Raw genomic sequence first — 22,732 nt, forward strand, 5'->3', positions numbered from 1 at the left:
GAAGTCCAAAAGTCACAAAGGGGAGTGGAAGAGTCACCCCCTCTTGTTATAAATAGACCCTCATAATTCATGTAAAAGGTTTTTGGGAGCCAAGCTTTTGGCTAGGATTAGGCTTAGAGTCGAGAGCTTGGGAGTTTGTGAGAGCCTTGGCTACTCCGTAGTGCAGACGAAGTATATTTATTTGGAGGAGCAGGTGATGTTGACTTCACGTTCCACTATTGGGGCAGGTGGTCTGTCAATGGTGTATGTATGATTGGAACTTTCATTTAATAAAATATCAGAACATACATGTTTTCATGCATATGTTGTAAATATACTAGGACTATTCTTGTTATGTTTGCAATGTATGTTATTTAACTTATGCTTATGCTTATGAACTATTTTGTTTTCATTTGTACAAATCTTGTTGAATGTGTGTTGTTGTATTAATTCATCATTTTTAACTTGTGAACTATTTCACATGTTATCTTGTGATGTCATTATGCTCATGTGTTCCTTTCAAGCTCCATACTATTATAGGATTTTAAGGGGATCACTTATTTTCTCTTCCAGGTGGTAGAACCTTCATGCATCACACTTGACTCTCTATAGGGTCACACACTTGTTCTCACCAAAGTCATTATAAATCACTCTATGCATTATTGTAGCCAAGGCATATCATTTAAACCCACTGCATCGACAACCAGGTTGTATTCTGAATGGGACTCCTACACCAAATGGTGTGAGGTGTAATTGGAAATTTATATCAGGGAGATCCCCTAAATGTTGGTGGGTCCAACACTGTCAACATTTCTGGTGCTAGAAGGAGGGATAAATGACAAGCTGATCCCATGAAATTTGTTTGAACTTTCCACTCATTAATAGATTCTCCCCATGTTATAAGATATTTTGTATTATCTAATCAATGAGCCTCCGAACTAGATCAATAAACATCCCACTCCCCCTTTACATCATCATTGCACAAATCCCTATGCATGACTCTCTCATTCTCCATATTTTCTACCCTACCTTGCATAATTTGAGGCAGTTTTAGGACCAACACTCCCTGGCCTCTTGCTGGACCTATGGGTTGCTCCACTATGACCTGCATTGATCACCTACAGGTTGGTCCCCTTTGCACCTGCGTTGGTTCTAGAAATTCAGGAAAAAGAGAGAGAATCCCAAAGCCTCCATTTCCAGAAGCTTCAAGGATTTGTTGTAACAATTTACCTCAGATTAAAACTTTGAATCCTATCCTATCCTACCTTGGAGTTTCCATCCTATATCCTTAGATCTCATCCTCCCATCAAAACTGGATCTCAATCCTAAGATTGGTAAAATGATAAGAACTACCAACTTACCTCACTCCTTTATATATTTACAACCTTCCATATGCAAGGGGTTGGATTGTGGAGAGTGATTCTACCATTATTTCGTTGTTGTGAGAGTTATCTTTTCATGCATTTAGGGGGATCGAAGGTGCACTTTCTAAAAAAGGAAGGAAAAGTCAACAACTTGGAGGAGATCTTCTACAAGATCAACACCTATTTATGGTTGTAACTCACTCCATTTATATCAATACAAAGAGTTATTTGTTTTCATATATGTTATGTCATTATTTCATGTATTTCAATACCATGTTGATCTGTTGAATAAAGTAGATAGATGATGCTACATAGATCTCGTATTTTCTTGTCTCATCTTGTCTGGTTGTGCGTGTTCTAGTTTTGGCAGCTGCAGCTAGGATTGGAGAATTCAAGCCAAATAAGGAACGAAACATATGATAAATTCCAAGTAGGTTTCATCCCTTAATATACTTTTTTAAGGAAAACATTGGGTCCTTTTTCTTTTTCTTATTCTAGGTTAGCCACCAAATGTAGGGGAGATACATTTGTCTGCATTCATAAATCCCACATAAAATATTAGCGACTCCAATGGGGAACGATGTATTCCACTGGTGGTTCATTTGTCCTTTGTGTTTGATTACCTCCTTGATAGACCTTTACTGTCTCACTCAGTCCTGAATAGTCCTAGGAAGACCTTTCACTGAGCTTTACTTGCATTTTTTGTGTCAAAACTTGGCTTTCCTTGATCACCACACCCTGTGGTCTAAAGACAATGCATTTCAGTGCACCCTAGTCTTCTCTGCACCTATGTTGCAGTGCACCCTAGCCCTTTCAACACCTACTATGACTCCAGTTTGATGGAAAAAATACCTTTTTGTGATTTTCTCTCTGATTAACTTTGTTACAGTTGGTCCTCCTTATGTCCCTGAGTGTGTCTTGGTCTCTCATAATCCTCCATTTGGTTTGCTTTTGGTTTTGAGTGCCTTTATAATAATTTGTTTATATTTCCTTTGTTCATGTCATTAGGTCATTAGCAAGATAAATTATTTAATCATTGAGTGCTTGAAGGAATTGGTGTTTTAGTCATCATTCTGAAGAGTGTTTTTATTAGTGATTAAGTAAATATCTTAGTTTCATATAAAAATTGGAATGCAAAAGAAAAATATTATGCATCATGCATTGCATATAGGGCTTTGATTTTGATTGGAAAAGTGAAGTTTAAGAGATCAATTATTGCATCACTTTTTTGTTGCATTGTTGATTGATTTATTCTTCCCCTACTTAGTTAGGCCTTTCATTGTTAAAAGGAAATTCTTTTTGTCATATTAGTTACATCATAGGTGTGTTTAGGTGACATCTATTTTTGAGCCTTGAACCTGAAACATAATTCAAGATCAACTTTAAAATTCATCTCAATTAACCTAAGGAGCATTTGAAACTTAACGAAAAACATAGAGGTCTAGGCTAGAGACATGTTCCGACGTCTTTAAATATAGAATCTATCATTGTTTTCCAACATTGTATCCTGAGGGTGAAATATAGTTCCATGTACGTAAGTGTATAGGATCATTCTCCATGTACCTTTTGGTATATCTGATGATGCTCTAGGCATGATAAGTATATGGAAACGTTCTCATAGAATGGTTATGCATTAGGCAACACTGCTATGGATTTCACTTCCATGTACTGTCAAGTATATTTTGGAACTCCACCCTAAGTTGCTATCCATCCAAGTTAGCCACCTTGTATAGCGTGATACACTGAACACAACATTCAAGGAGATTTCCTGCATGTATGTTAAGTCCTTGGTTCACCAAGGTGTATATTGCAGTTCATGGTTGCTTGGTAAACCTTTTTCCTAGTTTACCCTTTGTTTTATTTTTTGTTGCTAATTTCTAGAATCAATTAATTGACTGCGGAACAACATCATTGCTGTGGAACAACTCCTAAGTAGATCTTAGGTTGAGACTAATGGAAATAGTTCTCGAGTCCACTTGTCAAAGAAACCCCCCTGATGGGAATCCTAGTCCTTTTCCTTTTTTTTGGAAATATTGGTGCTCCTTATATGGCAATGTTGTCCCTTCCCGGATTTACCATTAGTTTTCCAGTCTGACTATTTTCGACCCCTATGTTTTTGAATGTCCAAACTTCTTCTCAATCGTGTTCTCCCCCACCTAAACAACATCAACCTCATGTTGATCCTAAAGTTGACCCTTTGCCTTCTTCACCCATTGTTTCTTCATCCATTTATTCCTCCTTGCCCGGTGAAAGTCTTGATTCTAGTAACCAGGAAGCTAAGAAGAAAAAGCAAAATAAGAAGGGGGGCAACCAAGCAACCATTTCTACAAACACGGCTAGTATGGACAAATATTCCAATCAACTTCACAAAATTAAATTCCCTTGCATGTTATGTAAGGATGAACACCTTCTTAGAGATTATCCTGGTATTCCCAAGGTATTATAAGTGTGGTCCACATGCTCACATCGACCTTTTTCGCCAACTTTTGGAGATCATGATGGTGACAAACTCTCAACTAGTGATAGTAAGGTCCATGGGAAAAAGGGTAAAGTCAAATTTCCTTGTAATTTATGTGAAGGGAACCATCCTATTCACCTTTTTCCTTATATGCATGAAGCCTCAAAAGTGTTGGAAAACCTTACAGCTTCTCAGCCACGACATCCAGCTTGTTACCGAAAGCTTTCTCACAATCCTCCATTAGTTGATGAAGTGATTGATCATACTCTGAATCCAATTAATCCCGCTCTCTCTGAATGTGAATCCCATGATTCTGTCTCGAACAACCATTCGTTGAGAAAATGGTTGACTCGATTCCACCTTCAGTTGATCATTCTTTTCCCATAGATAGTAAGGATCATATTGCTTAGGTTCTTCTTGTTTCTTCAGATTCCAATGAATTGGTGGGAAATCCTCTTGTTCCAACAACACAAGTGGACAATTCTCCACTTCCCTTGGCATAGGGGGGAAATCCTCCTGTTCCCATAACATAAGGGGGCAGTCCTCTCGTTCCTATGACACCCCCTCCAAGTAGCATGGTCACTTCCTTTGATTGGAGTCGACTGGCAAGATATCGTTTTCCTTCTTACATGCCCTTTCAGATCATAGTACAGGCTTATAATGTGGTCGTACTTAGAAAAATCATAGATGAAGGCACATATGTTAGTATTCTATCCTCAACTACTTGGAAAGATTTAGGTTCTCTATGGCTTGTGCCCGTCACCCATAAGCTATTGGCCTTTAACAGAGGAACCAGTTAACCATTAGGGATCCTTCCTAAGTTGCCTATTATTTTGGGAGGAAAGACTGTCTATATCGATGTGATGGTAGTCCAAGGCCCTTTGGATTTTAATTTAGTCCTTGGGAGTGACTATGTTTATGTCATGGGAGCTCTTGTTTCTGTTGGGTTGTGTTATATTCTTTCCATGACTAGCCCACGTAGTTAACCGGGGGGTTAGACGGGGGGGGGTGAAGCACCCCCTTCGTTGCGCCGATTGTGTAGCGGGGGGGGGTCACAGGGGGTTTGAGGTGTACCTGTAAGCCCACTTTATGGGGTTTGAGGCAGCACCCCGGAAAATTTTGGTTTTGGACCCTATGTTAGGTTGGGCGGACCCACCTATGGTTTTGTGCATGATTTTCGCACATGTTTTTTGGACGCGATGGTTTTCGGTCCATGGTATTGGATGCTTTGACATGCATAAACATGTATTATATGGTATTGGATGCTTTGACATGCATAAACATGTATTATAACATTGAAAGGAACATAATGAAAAATCAAGCTGGTAGTCCCGGTTTTGGGATCCAGGGGAAAATCTCTGTGTATATGTGTTTTATGTGTTATGCTCTCACATTGTTTATTTTCTATGTTTTAGAATTCGTATGCAGGTAATTTCTGTATGGGGTTAAAACCTACAGTTTCTTCACTATTTCATGTGATGTGTTTCCCACATGAAGGAAGAATCGTGGCCATCGACAAAATTTCGTTTGTTGGTCCTAATTTGAATCCCAATCAACCATCTTCCCTAAACAGTCCTTATACTCAAGCGATATCTTCTCCGCCACAGGTTAATTATATGGCAGCCTATCCCATGCCCGTACCTATTGATGAAGGTGAACTTTTCATTATCTACTCAACTTCTTTTGACCTAGATCCAGTAGGTGATATGGTGAATCATTTACTGGGGGCATTAGAGTCTGGTATTTCCATTAGATCCCTTGATATATATCCATTCCAAAGCGTTTTTCTCTCATATGATGAGAACCTCTTGGAAGCCATGGTCTCTCAGAGGCCAAAATCAAGATCCAAGCATAGTTCCTTTTCTTGTGTCAAGCTCCTTAAAAAATGAAACAAGGTCCCGGAGCAGAGTTCCTTGTATTGTGTCAAAATCGTTAAATAATTAATCAAGGTTCTTTGGAGTAGAGTTCATTTTCTTGTGTCAAGCTCCTTAGAAAATGAAACAAGGTTTTGGAGTAGAGTTCCTTTTCTTGTGTCAAGCTCCTTAAAAAATGAAACAAGGTCTCAAAGCAGAGTTCTTTTCTTGTGTCAAGCTCGTTAAAAATGAGACAAGATCTTATGAGGATAGTTATTTTACTATGTAAACCTCATTAAAAAATGAAATAATTTCCTATGAGCATCATTCTCTTCCTGTGTCAAGCTCGTCAAAAAATGAAACAAATCATGTTTCAATTAGAGTCTTTAATTAGATCTCGTAAATTCCCAGTTAAGTCTTTCACTTGATCTCGTAAATGAACCTTCATTCCATCCACCTGTTCGTACCCAGTAGTCTACTTAGGTGCATGAAATAAATCTTGGGGGGCATGTACCTCAAACTAATTTTGTTGGGTGTGGAGCCTGATTATCTTCTGTATTCAAAGGTATCGTTGCATTGGACCCTAGTTCGTAATGGGCTGGCAACACCACCTGTAAAATATTCGTTGCAGGGGGGCTCCAAAGGGGGGGGGGGGGGGCTGTGAACTTTGGGAGCCCCCCCCCCTGGTGGGGGGATCGGGGGAAGCGCCCCCAAAGCTAAGAATAGATGTAAAATTTCCTTGTAAAATGTTGTAATTTCGTAGTCAATCTAGGCTATTCATTAGGCGGATATCTGACGGTAGAAGTTATGTTTAATTTAGGGTTTTTTGCCCTAGAAGGCAACCCCTCGCTATATATGAGGGAATTGTATTGCGTCTATGTATATCTATATTCTGAGTGAGGAAGAGAGAGGAGATTGAGAGTGAAGAGGGAATTACAATGGATCTGTTGTAGGTTGTATCTCTTCAGTTTGCTGGATAATATAAAAAGAATGACTGGTTGTTTCTTCGTGTACGTAGCCCAAACTGCATGAACCACGTATATCTATGTATCTCTTGTTTTATGCATTTTCTGTCTTTAGATTTCTGCAATATTTTATGTGTTCCATTGCTCTGTAATATATAATTTTATAACAAATTCATTATGATGGGGGAATGCAAAATTATTTCAAGAATAGCTTCCCATGTGTTGTTACTCACTCCCAAATGTGTTTTCAGTTGTCGAAAGTGAAAAAAAGAAGTGAAGTTTGAAGACATATCCCAAGCCATAGTAGATCTCAAATATAAATCAGTCCCTCTCTATTAGATAGTATGCAGAATAAGATTTCCAACGATATGTGGAAGTCCAAAAATGGACTTTTGGATTAGAAGTTAGAGTAGATTGAAGTTGCCCTTTGAAAGCCAGAAAACAAAGAGAAAACGACCAAGGGTAAGGTCCCGACTCATCCCAAAATCAAAGGTTCTAGCAACATGGCGTATCAGTGACTGCACTTCATAATAGAAGGGCATTTGGTGCTTCGTGTAGCAGAGCTCCGATATTAGCTATCGCACATCGACGATTTCTCATCAGTGGCACTAAGTGCATATCGGTGAGGTTAGAGCAAACATGCGATTAGCGATTGCCTCTATTGGTGATCACATATCATAGGTCTAAGGTATAATGTATATCAGAGATTGGAGGTCCTATATGGCACATCGGCGAGCTCACATATTGGGAATCAAAACTGCCCAAACATATCGTAAATCGGCAATCAGTGATTTCAACTTGACCACTCTTAAGAAATTGCAGGAGGAATATGTCGATAAGCATAAATCACCAGGAAGGGCTGAAAATGATTTGCAAAGGAAATCAGCAAAAAACTAGGGGCAGGTGAGCCTTTTCTCTCTCCTCTAGGGGGCCGCGTGGCAGAGTATTATTGGATCTGGTAAAGACACGGTGGCACTGACGTCAGCATGACATGGTTGTACGGCAGACACGTTGCATGTAGATTCAACATTTTGATGGGTCATAAGGGGCCAAAATAGGGTGACACATGTCACCACTCACAAGGTGACACGTGGCAGTGGATGATGTCACATCAGAGATCACAAATCAGTGTTTACAGGTTGAGGCATGTTGTTACACAAAGTAAAACCTCCAATTGTGATTCGTCAATAAAGAGGCTCTGATACAAATGCTGGCCTGCAGTCACATAAAGAGACAAAGAAACCAAGGGCTAAGCATAGAGGGTGGTTGGCGATCAGAAATCGACGAAACCTGATATGGCATCACTCCAAGTTAAGTCCCCGATTGCAAGCCACTGATAAGAAACCTCTGATATAAAGGTTGATCCCCAATTCACAGCTCTCGGTCCTATGATGCATAAATACCAAAAGGGGCTAAACCATAGGGGACCAAAGGAGATAGACGTTCACAATTTTGCACAGTCTGTTCAGTTTAAAACCCCCGATCTTTGAGCTTCGATACACTTGTATGATCATTTCATTGGGCAGACTAAGTTCCGTTGGTTTGAGAAAGAATGTAAGAGGGTGTTATCACTCAGGTTGTTCCCTTTCACTCCCAAGGGAATACGGCCGAGGTAACCACTAACCAATCTTTGGGTCACAGGTTCTAGCCTACCTATGACCAGAGAGGGCTCTCTCTTTATGATTTAAGTTTGTTTGTATAATATTTTAGGCTAGTTATGATGCTCAAGGTTTTGTTTTTGGAATTTGCTGGATGATGACTTCAGTCAAGATATATATGTGCTTACCAGGGTGTTCTACGCCATTGAGCATGGAGTCAGTGGTGCTTAATTTGTTTGATATGTCTGTGTTGATACAGTAGTGATGCTGCAGAGCTGGATAAGTGTCTGAGAAACAATTCTTTGAATCTGTGATTAAGTGTTATGTAACCAGGGTATGAAAGGCAATTAAGAATCTTTCAAGAAACTGGTATGGAGAAACAGTGAGAATATTATTTAGAAGCAGTGAAGAATTTCTACATAACATTCATATTTATAGAATTAATGAAAACATGAGCAATTAAGAATTCATGTTCATGATCAATTCTGAAGAAAACATTTTCAGCAATAAAGATTGAGCACAAGGTGTAACCAAACATTTCCTGTACTATTCCTTTTCTCTACTACTAGATTAGTGAGACATGTGTATGATTTAATAAACATAAGAAGACAAAACATAGATTGAGAAAAACTTATTGTTCCATCAGACAACACAGGAATTCTGCAACAGCACGCATAGCATCACCAAGACATCAAACATTCAGGAAATCACTGAGCTTTTCCAGCCTTTTGCATTAGATAATCTGAAAATATACAATACATTTGCCTCAGAATAAAATCACCAACCCCTAATGCGTTGCTAGGGGAGGTATATATACATAATTTACATAAGAAAATATCTAGCTGATGAGTAAATGTTTCATTAATGTCGTGCCAACTCCTGGAGCATTGTAGCTGAGAAGGTAAATACTGTAGTAACTTCTGATTGTAATAGCTGTCCAAAATGGTTAGAGAATGTTGACTTTGTGACCGTTGGAGTCGGCTGAAGATGCGCTGCCCAAAATTTGCGTATTTCTTATCTTTTGGCTTGCTGCCACTGTCTTTATGCTGAGTCATCCTTCGGCTGCCTTAAGTGTTGTCTTTATTCTGCTTTTTGCCTTTTACTGAGTTGAAGCTGACAAGGACCGAGCAACTGAGACTACTGTGGCAAAATTTGCAGCATTGCCAGCCACCAATCCTCTTTGGGTAGCTGGTGTCTTCGAATTTTCACCAATGTTTCATCTGCCTCTGTATATCTATAAAAATTAGGAGGAACCTCAAAAAGGTGGTGGATTTCATTTTCAATAAAAAACAGATTTTCAAGTTTGTCATAAAGGCCCTACCCTGTTGGAGGCCCTGTTTCCTCAGAAGTACTGGCAGATGCAGTGATATGATTTTCAATAAAAGTTGCCATCCTGGCAGCATATTGCTCACGGGGGAGCAGTTTTCCCGTGTTGGTTAGTAGGCTGGGCAATCCCTTTCCTTGCAGTGCTCCCATTTTGAGCTTGTATTCATCCACCTCAGCCTGTATTTCATGGCACTTTCTCTCTACAGTCTGTACATAATTCCTGAGAGTTAGCACCTTTTTAGCTGTGAGGACAGCCTCTGTTCTGTTAACAATGTTGATGGCTGCTAGATCCTCCTGGGTCTGAGTGTTCAAAAAGTGTATCATTCTATTGGCCTGCTTAGGCCTATTCCCCAGTACTGTTCTGGCTTTTTGGATCTCAATTTGTGCTTTGCCAATTAACTCCATTTGTTCATGCACAATCTTAATTGACTTCCATTGTCTAGTTATGGATTGGTCAATCCGGATCCACAAAATTCTTTTTATTTCTGCCATAGCACTTTCTAGCTTGAGCTCTTTCTCCAAGGCCTTTATTTTCTCTTTGAGGGCCTTTATTTCTCTACCTTGCTCTGCCACAGTCATCTTTGATTTGTCATATTTGGCCTCTAGCTCTGCCAACTTTTCCTTGGCCTGCTTAATCTCAGTAGCCTGGAGCTCCATTTCTTTGATAGCCTTAGTCAAATCTTCCATGTTTAAACTGGACTCTGGGGCTGTTGTTGTTGCTGCTTCTGTTGTTGTTGTTGTTGTTACAGGGGCTACTACTGCCTCTGTAGTTGTTGCAGTGGTTGAAGTAGTTGGAGGAGCTTGGGATGTGGATTCTCCCTGCTTATCTTGTAGTGCCCCTTCAAGCTCCTTTTCCAAATCGAGGACCTTTTGATTGAGCTGCATTATTAGATCAAGTTGCTCATCGGCCTCCTTTTCCTTCTGCAATTCTGCTGTTTGGGGGTGCTTGGTGGGCAGCATCTTTAACCTTTTATTCAATGCATTAAGGTCATCTTCCTTTTTCTTCATGAGGGCCCTCACACCCTTTGGGTCCTTAGGATCATGTCCTAGGTCTATAATGATGTCCTCTAATGATTTGATCCTGTTGTCCTTGGCCATGGAGGACATTCTCTCAAAATTCAACTAAATGTTGGTATTCTTCAATGATTCCTTTAATTCATGGACCATTGTTGCCCTGTTCACCAAGGTGGCATAGACCATTTCTCCAGTCTGCTTGTGCAGTTCAATTTGGTCCATGGGGTGAATGTCTTTTGCCATGACTTCCACCCTTGTCCTTACAAAATCTGCAGCTGATTTAGGCTGCGGCACCTTAGGTTTGAAGTGGCTGAGGATCATTTTCTCCTCTTGAATGTCATATACAGACATTAGCCTTTCTTGCTTGGCTGGTGTTGCCTTGAGAAACTGTTTATATACTTCTACTCTCAGCAAGTCATTTTGTGCCTTTATTTGTTTGAAAGAAGCCTTAGTGCTTGAAGGCTTCTTGCTCTGCTGAGTGGAGGAGGACACCTCCAAGCCAAGCTACAATCCCTGCTCCTGCTGAAAGGAGCTTGTGCCCATTTGCTGGCTGCCTTCCCCATCTTTCCTTGGACTGTCAAGGACTTCTTCACTTATTTCTTCTACTATTGGGGAGTCAACCTTTTGCCTCTTGGCCTCAGGTTGCTGGGAGGATCCACTAGCGGGAGTGGACTCTTCTCTGTCTCTTTTCTTACCTCTCTCCTCATGTGCTGGAGTCTGCAAAATTGGTGCTGCTGGTGGCTCTATTTATGGTGGAGGGGTCTGCTCTTGTTGCTGCCCAATTGAGGAGGCAGGCTGTTCTTTTAGTGTTTCCTCTTCAGCACCCATTATCCCTTTACCTTTATCTGTACCTGATGCTGCTGTGGAAGGTGCCTGGGTGGCTGGTGCAGTTGTTGTGGCTGAGGTCCCTTCTCCCACTGGATGTGGTTGCTTGAAGATTACCTGCTGAACAGAATCTAAGTCAAGAGTTTTTTCCAAATCCTTGACATTCTTTTGCATTATCTCTTCTTGAGTTAATTTCTCAATTAATGTATCTTGTTTCCATTCTTGCTGATTGGCATACTGTTCAATATATGGATATTTGCAATGCTCATAGCCTAACAGCCTGTACTTAACCCTCCTGGCACAGATGAAGCCTTCAGGGTCATAAGGGACCCACCGAAAGCTTTTTGAGAGCATGTACTTGTATTTGAGGATTTGCTCAACATCTTGCCATCCCTCTTTTTTGTTCATCATGAAGGGGCCCAGGTGGTGCTTGAACTTGAGGTGGGCTTTCTTTTTGGCACTGTGGAAGTGGGTGAGGTCAGAGTGAATGAGCTGCCTATAATACTCCAAGGCAAACAGTCCCATGGGCACATATTTTGGGAGCCTGTATGGACAGAGCTCACAGCCATAGATTCTGATGACTGTATGATCCTGGTATAGGTACCAATCACCTATTTTATAGTTTTTAGAGAGCTGCAGGGTTTTCTGTATTTCAAATGACACTCTGGGAGGAGGGGACCTCATCAATAAGCAGGAGACTGGGTATAAAAATTGATCAATAAATTCACAATATGAATATGGTGAATTTTGGACTTGGCGGAAGACAGATGTCCAGAAGATAACAGATCTTCTTTCTCCTCTAGGATCCAGCTTTTTGATGTAGCATGGAAAAGCCTCGGACTGGTAGTACATGAACATGTGGTAGATATAAGATGAATACTTGAAGATTCCCTCCCTGTCCACTTTGAAAAGATGCTCATGTATCTTGTTGGCTATGAATTTAGCAAAATTATATTTGTAGGCCGGAGGTTGGCCTGGGCTATAAGCAGCTAGTAATACCAGCACTGTCTCATCAACAAATTCACTGGTTTTATAGCCCAACACATATGAAATCATGTCCAGCAGAAGTTTGCCTATATCAGTAAAGTGGACATATAAGTAGGGAGGTGGCCCTGTGGGCTGGCGGTCAGGCCTCATAAATGTCTGGGTGATCTTCTGAATGTCAGTAGTGGACATCTTGGCACCTGTATCCAGCAGATAGTTCATAGAGAAAGGAAACAACAGCTGAGTTTGATTGAAGTTGAGCATCTGGTTGATGGACTCAGCATTAATGTGAAAGAGGATGCTCCCAGATGGAGACTTGACAGCTCTGTGATTTGCATCATAATTCTCAGCACATAGGCGGATAATCTCTGGAAAAATGTTAACAGATGGGAGAAAGTAATATGGCAGATTTGATTCCCATATCCCATATGTATCCTTGCCATTCAAATAGTCATCTCTCAATTCCCTGAAGGTCTGCAAATGGTTCCTATCACCCACAAAGTCTTGGATGAGGTAATCCCTGTCAGCAAGAGGCAGGGACTCCAGCTCTTTATTTGGTGGATTCATGGGGGCAACACTGAGAGCTGTGGGTGCAGGGGTAGCCATTTGTAATTTGTGAATAGAACAAGGTAAGTGCAGATAGCTCGACAGGTCCCTCAAAGCTCAGGTGATAGACTGAATGCAGATAATGCTAGAAATATTCTTCAAAGAGAAATAGGCAGGCTAGGCAGGCTTGCCTCTGCTCTGCTTTGGAAAATTCATAGGAATTGTGAATAATGAAGATGAAATGCAGAGGGTGGGCAGGACTTAAAATGGTAAAATGCAGCTTTTTAAACCTGCACCCGGCAAAAGGGAACAATGCTGGGCAGCTTGAGGACGAATTTGCAAGTTAAGACCGCGAATTATGGTTTTATCATCAAATTTTGGAGCAGGGGACAATGCAGGTGTTCTAGTCCAGAATTGACTAAGAAACAATCTTCAATTTGGGATTTAATAGGTGTTTTATGGAAAATTTGCAGAGAAATGGCAAAAACACGGGTGAAACGGGTGAATTCTGGCAAATACCTGGATAAATGATGCCGAGAGCCTCCGGGTTGACAGTTAACGAACAATGCAGCTAAATTGGTGAGTTGTGGCGTCTGCAGCTTCGAATTTGGTGGCTTGGAGGCAAATTTCGCAATGAACGGAAAAAACGGCTCTTCTTTGTTTCCAACGAAAATGACATAAAACGGCCAAATAGCGCGTTTTTAACGATAAATTTAGAAAATGGGGGTTATTGGCACTTTTCCGCCGATGACGTCAGCATGACGTCATGGCGGGCCCCGGTACAGAGGGTGACGTGGGCGCTGAGCTGGAGGCCAGTGGCGGGACACGGTGGCGGGCGGTGTGGGGTGGCAAGGTGACATGGAGGGCCACAAGGTGCGAGGGCGGGGGCCCGGGACATGACGTCAGGATGACGTGGAGTGACGTGACAGGGAAGGTGGTAAGCGGGAGGGTGGTAAGCGGTCTCCCCGCACCACTTTTGGGAGAAGGCGGTAACGGGGAGGGGGGCTTCGAACACCTCCGCCGGCTGCCACGCGTCCAGTGTACGGGGGGGAAAACCGCCCGCTCCAAGGACGTTAAAGCGCGGCACCTTCAGATCTCAAAACGCCCGCCCACCGTTGGATGAAGGGGGGCGGGAGATGGACGGCTGGCGGGCGCCCCGACCCAATGCGCAAGTTTGGGTGGGGACCGCCAGTTGATTAAATAATATTTAATATGCCACGGGTTGAAAAACTTTGGTTATGGGGTTTTAATAGGTTTTAAATGCATATAGGTTAATATGTCGGGGGGTCAACAAATGGTTAGAGTTAGGTTTGAGTGGGGGGAAAAGGTTTGCATGGGTATTTTTCGAAAAATGGGGTATATATGAGGGTTAAGGGTGGGCTATTAGTCTAACCAGGGGTTAGAGTAGTTCCCAAAACAAGGGTTGACTATAGTCCCTGGTGGACTAATGTCTCCCATAGACATACTATTTAGCTATAATGCTAAAGGGGGGATATTTATACATTGCTTGGGGTTTTATACACCATGGTGTTATAGTAATGGGGAAAGGGGAACATAGGGGATTTAGTGTAGATAGAGTTAGTAGTTAGTATTTGGAGGGGAATGGGAATGGGAAGTGATAGTTACTAAGCTTTTTAGGAATCAAACTTAGTTAGGGAGTAGATCAAAATGAAAAGAATTTTTACACAAGAAATGTGGCTTCTTTTCAAAGAGAGAAGTCACTTCTGACATGAAATTTGTACAAATGAAGAGTCTAAGGAGGACTGATCAGGCAGATCCTGCAGTGCTTATGGGGAGGTTAGTAAAAACTTTTGAAGGGGATGAGGGAAGTTAGTGATAGTTTAGTAGTTTGCCAAATGAGCCATTGGTCTTGCCTTTCTCCTGCTGGTGACATCATTGTGATTTTTGCCAATTGATATACTTAGATCATGCTTTCTGCAACCTTCCACTGCCTACCCTGCCTTTTATGCCTAACATTTTTTCTTCCTTTGGATGGGTGCACTTGGCCTTGCAAACCCTGATAATTCTCTTTTCTTTTTGCTGCCCTCCTATCTAAGTCTACCCTTATGACTTCCAAGGGCCCAGATTTAGTAGTTGGGCTCCTTTCTTTCTCTATCCACCTAGTCATCTGTCAAGCTTGAGCTGTTTGAACAAGTACTTCCTCTCTAGTCTACAACATGCAATTTAAAACATGGTGAGGCCCAGCTTGAGCTGTTGGACCACCCATCAAAATAGTAGTGGCAATTTGGACTAGCCACTTTCATGGTCTTTGTTTGGGGTTCATTTCTTTTATTTTTTCTTTGAACAATTCATTTTCTTGCCCTTTGATTTTTCTTTTAAGGCATACCCTCTTTACATTTTTTAACTGTTTGCTTCCTTTACAAAAATGGAACCTTAGTAGCATGGAAGGTGGACATTTTTGGCACTTCCACTGTCAATCATGAGAGATGAAAACCTATTGGTATAGGAGGCTAACAGTGGCTCCACTTGGGGATGGCTTTTCCAGGTGAAAAGCCAAGAACAGCAGGTCAGATTGCCTGAGTTCTGCTCTCTTGCTGCAAGCTGAATGTCTCTATTGTTGGAGACCAATGGTTAGGATCCTAAATAGTTGCAGGCAGCACTCAGTGAGCTAATTTGCTGTGAATTTGCAGATCTATTTTTTACCTGTTTCTCAGACTTTCTCCTCATGACTTGATAGTTACCCTGTGCTTCTTTGCTTTCCAAATGCCAGGATCAACATTTTCCAAAAAGAACATAGTGTAGCATCCTGGTCTTCTCAAAATATGCAGCAGTTGGTGCTTTATTTATCTGTTATAACTGAAAATGCTGGAAATATAAATATTTATGTACAATATATGCCTATTTAGTGTTTGATCAAAGGGAGTCAAAATAATGCTTGAGCATTCTCCCATTAACTGGGCCTTCCTCGGTGTTTGAGCCATCTAAAATTCTTATAAAATAGGTGTTGTTTCCTTGTATAGCATAGATGACATAGGGTCCCTTCCATAAAAAATCAAACTTACCATGTTTGCCTTTGTCTTCCCTTCTGGAATCCCATCTTAACACTTTATTTCCTATAAATAAATCTCCAGCTTTGGTTCTTTTGTCAAATATTCTTTTGAGCTTTTCTTGTAGAACTTGGGTTCTTTGATAGACTTCTTCTCTTGTTTGCTGTAAATGAATTGTTTGATTAATTCTTCTTTGGATGTCATTTGGCTCAGCTTGTATTTCTTGCAGCAGCTTGATCACAGGAATTCCAAGAGATGTAGGAAACGTTGCTTCTAGCCCATAGACCAGTTCATATGGACTCATGCCAATTGATCTCTTGGTGGTCAGTCTATCAGCCCACAGTGCATTTACCAGCTTTTTATGCCAATTCTTTTTGTTTTCTTCCAAAACTTTTTTAATGATGTTGATGAGACTCTTATTGGAAGATTCAGCTAGGCCATTACCTTGAGGATAATAGGCAGTGGAATGACCTAGGGTCATGTGATACTTGTGACAAAAATTGATCATTTTCTTGGACTTGAAAGCTGCAGCATTGTCTGTAATGATTTTGTCTGGACAGCTAAACCTGGACAAGATGTTGGTTTCTAGAAATTGTATAATAATGGAGTCATTGGCCTGCCTGCAAGGGATGGCTTCTATCCATTTGGTGAAATAATCTGTGGTAGTGAGAATCCACCTATGCTGGCCAGAGGATGGAGGATGAATTTCACCAATGAAGTCTAAACCCCATTACTGGAATGGTCTCTCAGTTGAAACTGGTTTGAGTGGTAAAGGCATCAGCTTCCTCTTGCCCTCAAAAATTTGGCATTTGTGATAGGACATTACAAATTTCTTCACATCAGCAAACAAGGAGGGCCAATAAAATCCAGCCCTTAAGATTTTATCAGCTGTAGATTTCCAGTATAAGTGTCCTCCACAGTCACCTGCATGAAATTCTTTGAGGACATTATCAGTTTCTTCTATTGTTAAGCAATTGAGTAAGATTCCTTCATGGTTTCTCCAAAACAAAACATTGTCAATAATACAAAACTTTGATGCTTTCATCTTTAAGAATCTTTTCTTGGTTCTGGACAACCCTGGAGGAGCTTGCAGGTTTAATAATACGAAACATATATCAGTATACCAGGGAGATTGCATAAAGGCTTGGTTGATCTGTGGAGTCGCCATCTCTTGTTCGTCGTCCAGTTCATTAATGTCAGGGGCTTGAAAATTGGTTTCAGTCATTAGTTTGGCTAGGCCTTGTCCTTTTATCATTTTGGTAGGTTTAATCTCAATGTCATATTCTAAGATATTGGAAATCCATTTGCCCCTCTTGCCTTCAATTCCTTCTTGGGTTAGAATATCTTTGACCACTACATTAGGAACATAGGCAATTATATGAGAGTAAAGAATATAGATTCTGAATTCCTTGATGGCTTTTACCAAGGCATAGGCTTGTTTTTCCATGATCTGATATTTCAAAGGAGCATCCCTAAGGGCTCTACTAAAAAATGCAATGGGTTTTTCACAGCCTTGGTCATCTTTTTGTAGCAGAACAGCAGCAATAGTATGCTCAGAAGCAAAAGAAAAAATAAGGAAATCTTGATCAAATCTAGGGCTTGTGAGGACTGGTGTGTTTGTCAATGCTCTTTTGATATCCTCAAAGGCTTGTTTAGCTTCCATAGTCCATTTGACCTTGGAATCCTTTTTCAGCATATTGTTTAGTAGTCTAATGAGTTCAGCCAGATTGGGAATGAATCTCCTCAAGAAGTTGATCTTTCCTAGAAAGCTTTGTAGTTCTTTGATGTTTCTTGGATGAGGTACTTGTAGGATAGCTTGAATTCTGTCCGGGTCAATCCTAATACCATCTTTTGAGATTATATGCCCCAGGATTTTACCTTCTTCCAGCCCAAATAGTGACTTCTTTGGGTTCAATGATATGCCATACTTTCTACAAATTGTGAAAACCTGCCTCAAGTGTTCTAAGTGTTCTTGATCTGATTTTGAAAAGGCAGTTAGATCATCAAGATAGACTACTAGGAAGTCATGAATTTCCTTAGCAAAGGCAATATCCATTGCTCTTTGGAATGTGGCCCCTGCATTTTTAAGTCCAAAAGGCATTTTGACATATTTAAATGTTCCCCGAGGTGTTGTAAAGGCAGTTTTGTCTTGATCATCCGGGTGTACTAGAATCTGATTAAATCCTGAGAAACCATCGAGCAAAGAGATCCTAGCAGCTCCCACTACCCTTTGCAAAATATGATCCATTTTTGCTAAGGGGTAATGGTCTTTGAGAGATACTTTGTTCAAATTTCTTAGGTCAACACACATTCGGATTTCCCCTGTCTTTTTCCTAGTAGGCACTAGGTTTGAAATCCACTCTGAGAATATGATTGGGGCAATGATCCCAGCTTCATACATACGTTTAACTTCTTTTTCAATGAGGGGGAGTAGGACTGGATTGACTCTCCTAAGCTTCTGTTTGAAAGGCCTTTGATTTTCTTTTAGAGGGATAGTGTGTTGGATAACTGATGTATCATAGGATTTAAGGTCCTCATAACTCCAGGCAAAGACATCTTGAAACTCTTTAAATAACTCAATGTATTTCAGTTTCTGCTCAGGTGGTAATGCTTTGGATAATTTGACCATTTTGGGATTTTCATGGGTCCCAATATTACAATCTTCTATTTCAGCATTTAATGGTTGCATTTTCGGTTTTCTTGAGATGTCATTTGAATCAAATAGATCCTCCAAAGGGGTTAGACCTATGGGCAGAAAATTATCCTTCAGCTCAATTACCTCCTCTTCTGTTTCAGCCATTTCCTCTTCATCTGATTGTTTCAACTCCCGTATAGTTTCATTGTCAAAGGTGGTAGGATGTAAAACCAGATCAGCTGTTTCAGATGATATTTCCTGTGGTTATGCAGATCTGTGGTTGATCGTCTCTAGTGCTAGTGTCAATGTTCATGCCAGAAAATTCTTCCTTTAAAGTGAGAAAGTTATTTATCTGTTTGTTACTCTCAAAGACTTGCCAATTCTTGATGTTATCCGGAACTGAAGGTCTGTGTTTGATTTCAGCTGTAAATGTATGATTGGTTTTGAAAGGCAATTTACAAGTGCTGGCAAAGGTTGCCAAGCTGTGAGCATGTAGATTGAGTTCTCTGGAAATTTTAGTCAATTGTGATTGTGAGAAGCTCTCAAGTATTTGAATAGCTGCCCCCTTGTATGCTCTTAACCTCAGATCATTTGTGGTGAAATTTCCCTTCATCTGTTGTATTACTAGATCTGAATCTCCCAAGATTAAGATTTTGGTTGCACCTAGATTTTTTATGAGTTTCAGACCTAACAGGAGGGCTTCATGTTCAGCCATGTTATTCGTGCATCGAAAGTTTAGTCTGTATGCATGGCCCTCAGCTTGGTCATTGTGCAAATTGTGGATCCATACTCCTACCCCAACTCCTAGCTTGTTTACAGAGCCATCAAATTCTAGATACCATAAGGTTTCATGATCAAGATCTGGATTGAAATTTTTAGTAAGTTGGATCATGGGCAGATTTGTCTCTTGCAAGTTACTTGGTGCATCCTGTTCCTTTGTCTTCTTATCAGCTATACCCACAGTCCCTTGGTCTTTGAAAGTAGATTGTTCATCTGACTCCTCGGTCTCTATTGTCATCAATAGTTCAGAATAAGCTTTGTGACAGATGTCAGCATTGTAGAGAATAAATGAATCCATGTCTGAGTGTATTGAATAGATTGGAAAGTTTTGGGGATTCTCTTGACTGCTTACCACATATTTCATCAGAGTTTCCCGGTATAATCTCTTTGGCTGCCCAAAGACTGAGATAGTTGCATAGGACATATCTAATTGCAGAGATCCTTGAAGTTTAGCCCCCCAGGATCTGGACAAGAGCATGGCATACTTAGGGGGTATGTCAGCTACCACTACATCCATCAAGATAGTTTTGGTTGGGTATTGAACCAGGGAGACACATAAGTCTTTAATTAGGCCTAAACACCTGACTTGGCTTGAATCAAATGAGAATAGATCCTTGTAAGGTCTTGTGATATCCAAGTCAAGTTTTTCCATTACAGATTTGGGCATTAAGTTGTGTGAGGCCCCAAAATCAAACATTGCATTATGTAGGACCTTATCATGAATGTTTAGACTGACATAAAAGGGTGGTACCCCTCCATTCTGTGTTTTTCCATTAACCTCAAGTCTGAACAACAACTCTGGTTGGTCATCTAGGACATTCACAGCATCTTTATTGTCTGATACTTGGAGTGATTTATTGATCTGTTGTCTGTATATGTCATGTTTGGCTAATTCCGAAAGAGGAACTGATATCTTTAGCTTGCTTATTTCTGTTTCCAAGTTGAACAGTTTTTCCATTTGAATTTTGGCATTCAGTGCAACAGATTTTTCCTTTTCAGCTAAGTTATCAAGTGTCTTTTGCTCATAGTTAGGTCCATTTTGAGTAAAACTGGTGCCATGTTTGTTTCCTAGGGGAGCATCTGCCTTTGTCTTTAATGGATAGGGTAGACCTGGCTGATTTTGAGAGGACTGTTGCTCTGAAATGTCCTCCACAGTCACTTCTGTGGCAGGTGGGTTTGAGCTGCCAGCTGATTGGGGAAGGGAGATATTTTCATTGATATTTTTTGGCTGCTTATTGTCCTTTAGTTTGAGGGGTGTAGGCACATCTATTGTTCTACTCCTTAGTTTGTACTGTTTGTGCACCTCATACACAACTGCATCATATCCTTCTTTAAAATCGAATGATTCTCCTGACTTAGTGTGGAATTGACTGTCATTGTAAACCTCTTGGTCTTCCTGTGTCAGAAAGACTTGATTTACACTGTCCAGACCCATCAGGTTGATGTGAGGGTCTTCATTAGGTTCACTAGATATTGAAGCCTCGGCATAATTCTCTTGGAAAGGAGGTCTGACATGCTGGTCAGGATCAGTCCTTCCACCATTAGGATTTTGATTCTTTCTGAAGTTTGGGTTTCTAATATTGCTTGTTTGACCTTCCCATGATGATTTTCTTTCTATGGTTTCCACCCTGTCTCCAAGTCTATCCATCCCTTTAATGATTGCATCTAGCTTTTGCTCAAATGATGAGGGTTCTTCTTTGAAAGTAGTTCTCCTTTCAGTTCTCGCCGGGTTTCTTTTGGCAATTAGATTTGCCTCTACACTAACCGCTATGTTTTGCATGTCTGCTAGAGTTGCAGGGCCTCTTTCTCTTAGTTGATATGCCATATCAGCATCAAATCCATCAGGGAACTTAATCAATGCTAAATCAGGTGGAGGTCTAAGATTTTGAGGAATGGCATTATAAATAGTGTTGAATCTGGTGCAATAGTCCAAGACATCTTCTTGTGGGCCTCTTTTTATGGTATCATATTCAGATAAAATGTGCAGAGGGTCCTTTTTCTTTTCCCATCTGTTGAGGAAGGACTGATAAAGGGCACCTGAATCAGCTATAGAATGTGCAGCCAGTGCCGTGAACCAGGTTCTTACTTCACCTGTTAAACTTTGGACAAAGATTTTCATCCTTACATCATCATCATCTATCTCATAGTTCCCAATGTAGTCTTGCATTTTCTTAGTATGCTGTCAGGCAGTGTACGTACTGGTTCCATCAAAATAAGTAATTTTGCCTTGGTAGTCCTGAGGCATAGCCCCAGGATTGCCAGACAACTGAAGGGGTGCATATCGATTAGCCATATTTGGTGGGATAAGTGAGACAACTGGAACAACAGGGACAACAACAACAGTTTGTGTGTTGATTGTAGGCAATATGTTTTGTGAAGTGGATGATGATGAGGGGGAAGAATGAGTTGTATGGAGGTGAACGGCTGGCTTAGAAGGGGTTGGAATAAAACTTTGCTGAACTGCCTCAGGGCTAGTTTCAGGGGACTGTTCGGGTTCCTTCTGGTTTCTAAGAGTTTTATGGATCAAATTTGGATTTTCGAAAATAGGTGGGGGATTTGGGTCAGGATTTGACCTGGTGTGCCTAGTTCTCTTCTTAGGAGCTAGCTTTTGAACTTGTTTTTGGTATTTTTGAGGATATTTTTTAGAACTATTTTAAGGGACTGCTCAAGCTTTTGGAACCACTATCTAAAAACAGACAGCAGCTAAAAAAAACGTTCTGGTCCCCAGCGGAGTCGCCAATTATGTTATCACTCAGGTTGTTCCCTTTGACTCCCAAGGGAATACGGCCGAGGTAACCACTAACCAATCTTTGGGTCACAGGTTCTAGCCTACCTATGACCAGAGAGGGCTCTCTCTTTATGATTTAACTTTGTTTGTATAATATTTTAGGCTAGTTATGATGCTCAAGGTTTTGTTTTTGGAATTTGCTGGATGATGACTTCAGTCAAGATATATATGTGCTTACCAGGGTGTTCTAGGCCATTGGGCATGGAGTCAGTGGTGCTTAATTTGTTTGATATGTCTGTGTTGATACAGTAGTGATGCTGCAGAGCCAGATAAGTGTCTGAGAAACAATTCTTTGAATCTGTGATTAAGTGTGATGTAACCAGGGTATGAAAGGCAATTAAGAATCTTTCAACAAACTGGTATGGAGAAACAGTGAGAATATTATTTAGAAGCAGTGAAGAATTTCTACATAACATTCATATTTATAGAATTAATGAAAACATGAGCAATTAAGAATTCATGTTCATGATCAATTCTGAAGAAAACATTTTCAGCAATAAAGATTGAGCACAAGGTGTAACCAAACATTTCCTGTACTATTCCTTTTCTCTACTACTAGATTAGTGAGACATGTGTATGATTTAATAAACATAAGAAGACAAAACATAG

The sequence above is a fragment of the Pinus tabuliformis genome, chromosome X (assembly GCF_031772625.1).
Source record: "Pinus tabuliformis cultivar Carrire ecotype Pingquan chromosome X, CPIR1, whole genome shotgun sequence".
Classification (NCBI taxonomy): domain Eukaryota; kingdom Viridiplantae; phylum Streptophyta; class Pinopsida; order Pinales; family Pinaceae; genus Pinus; species Pinus tabuliformis.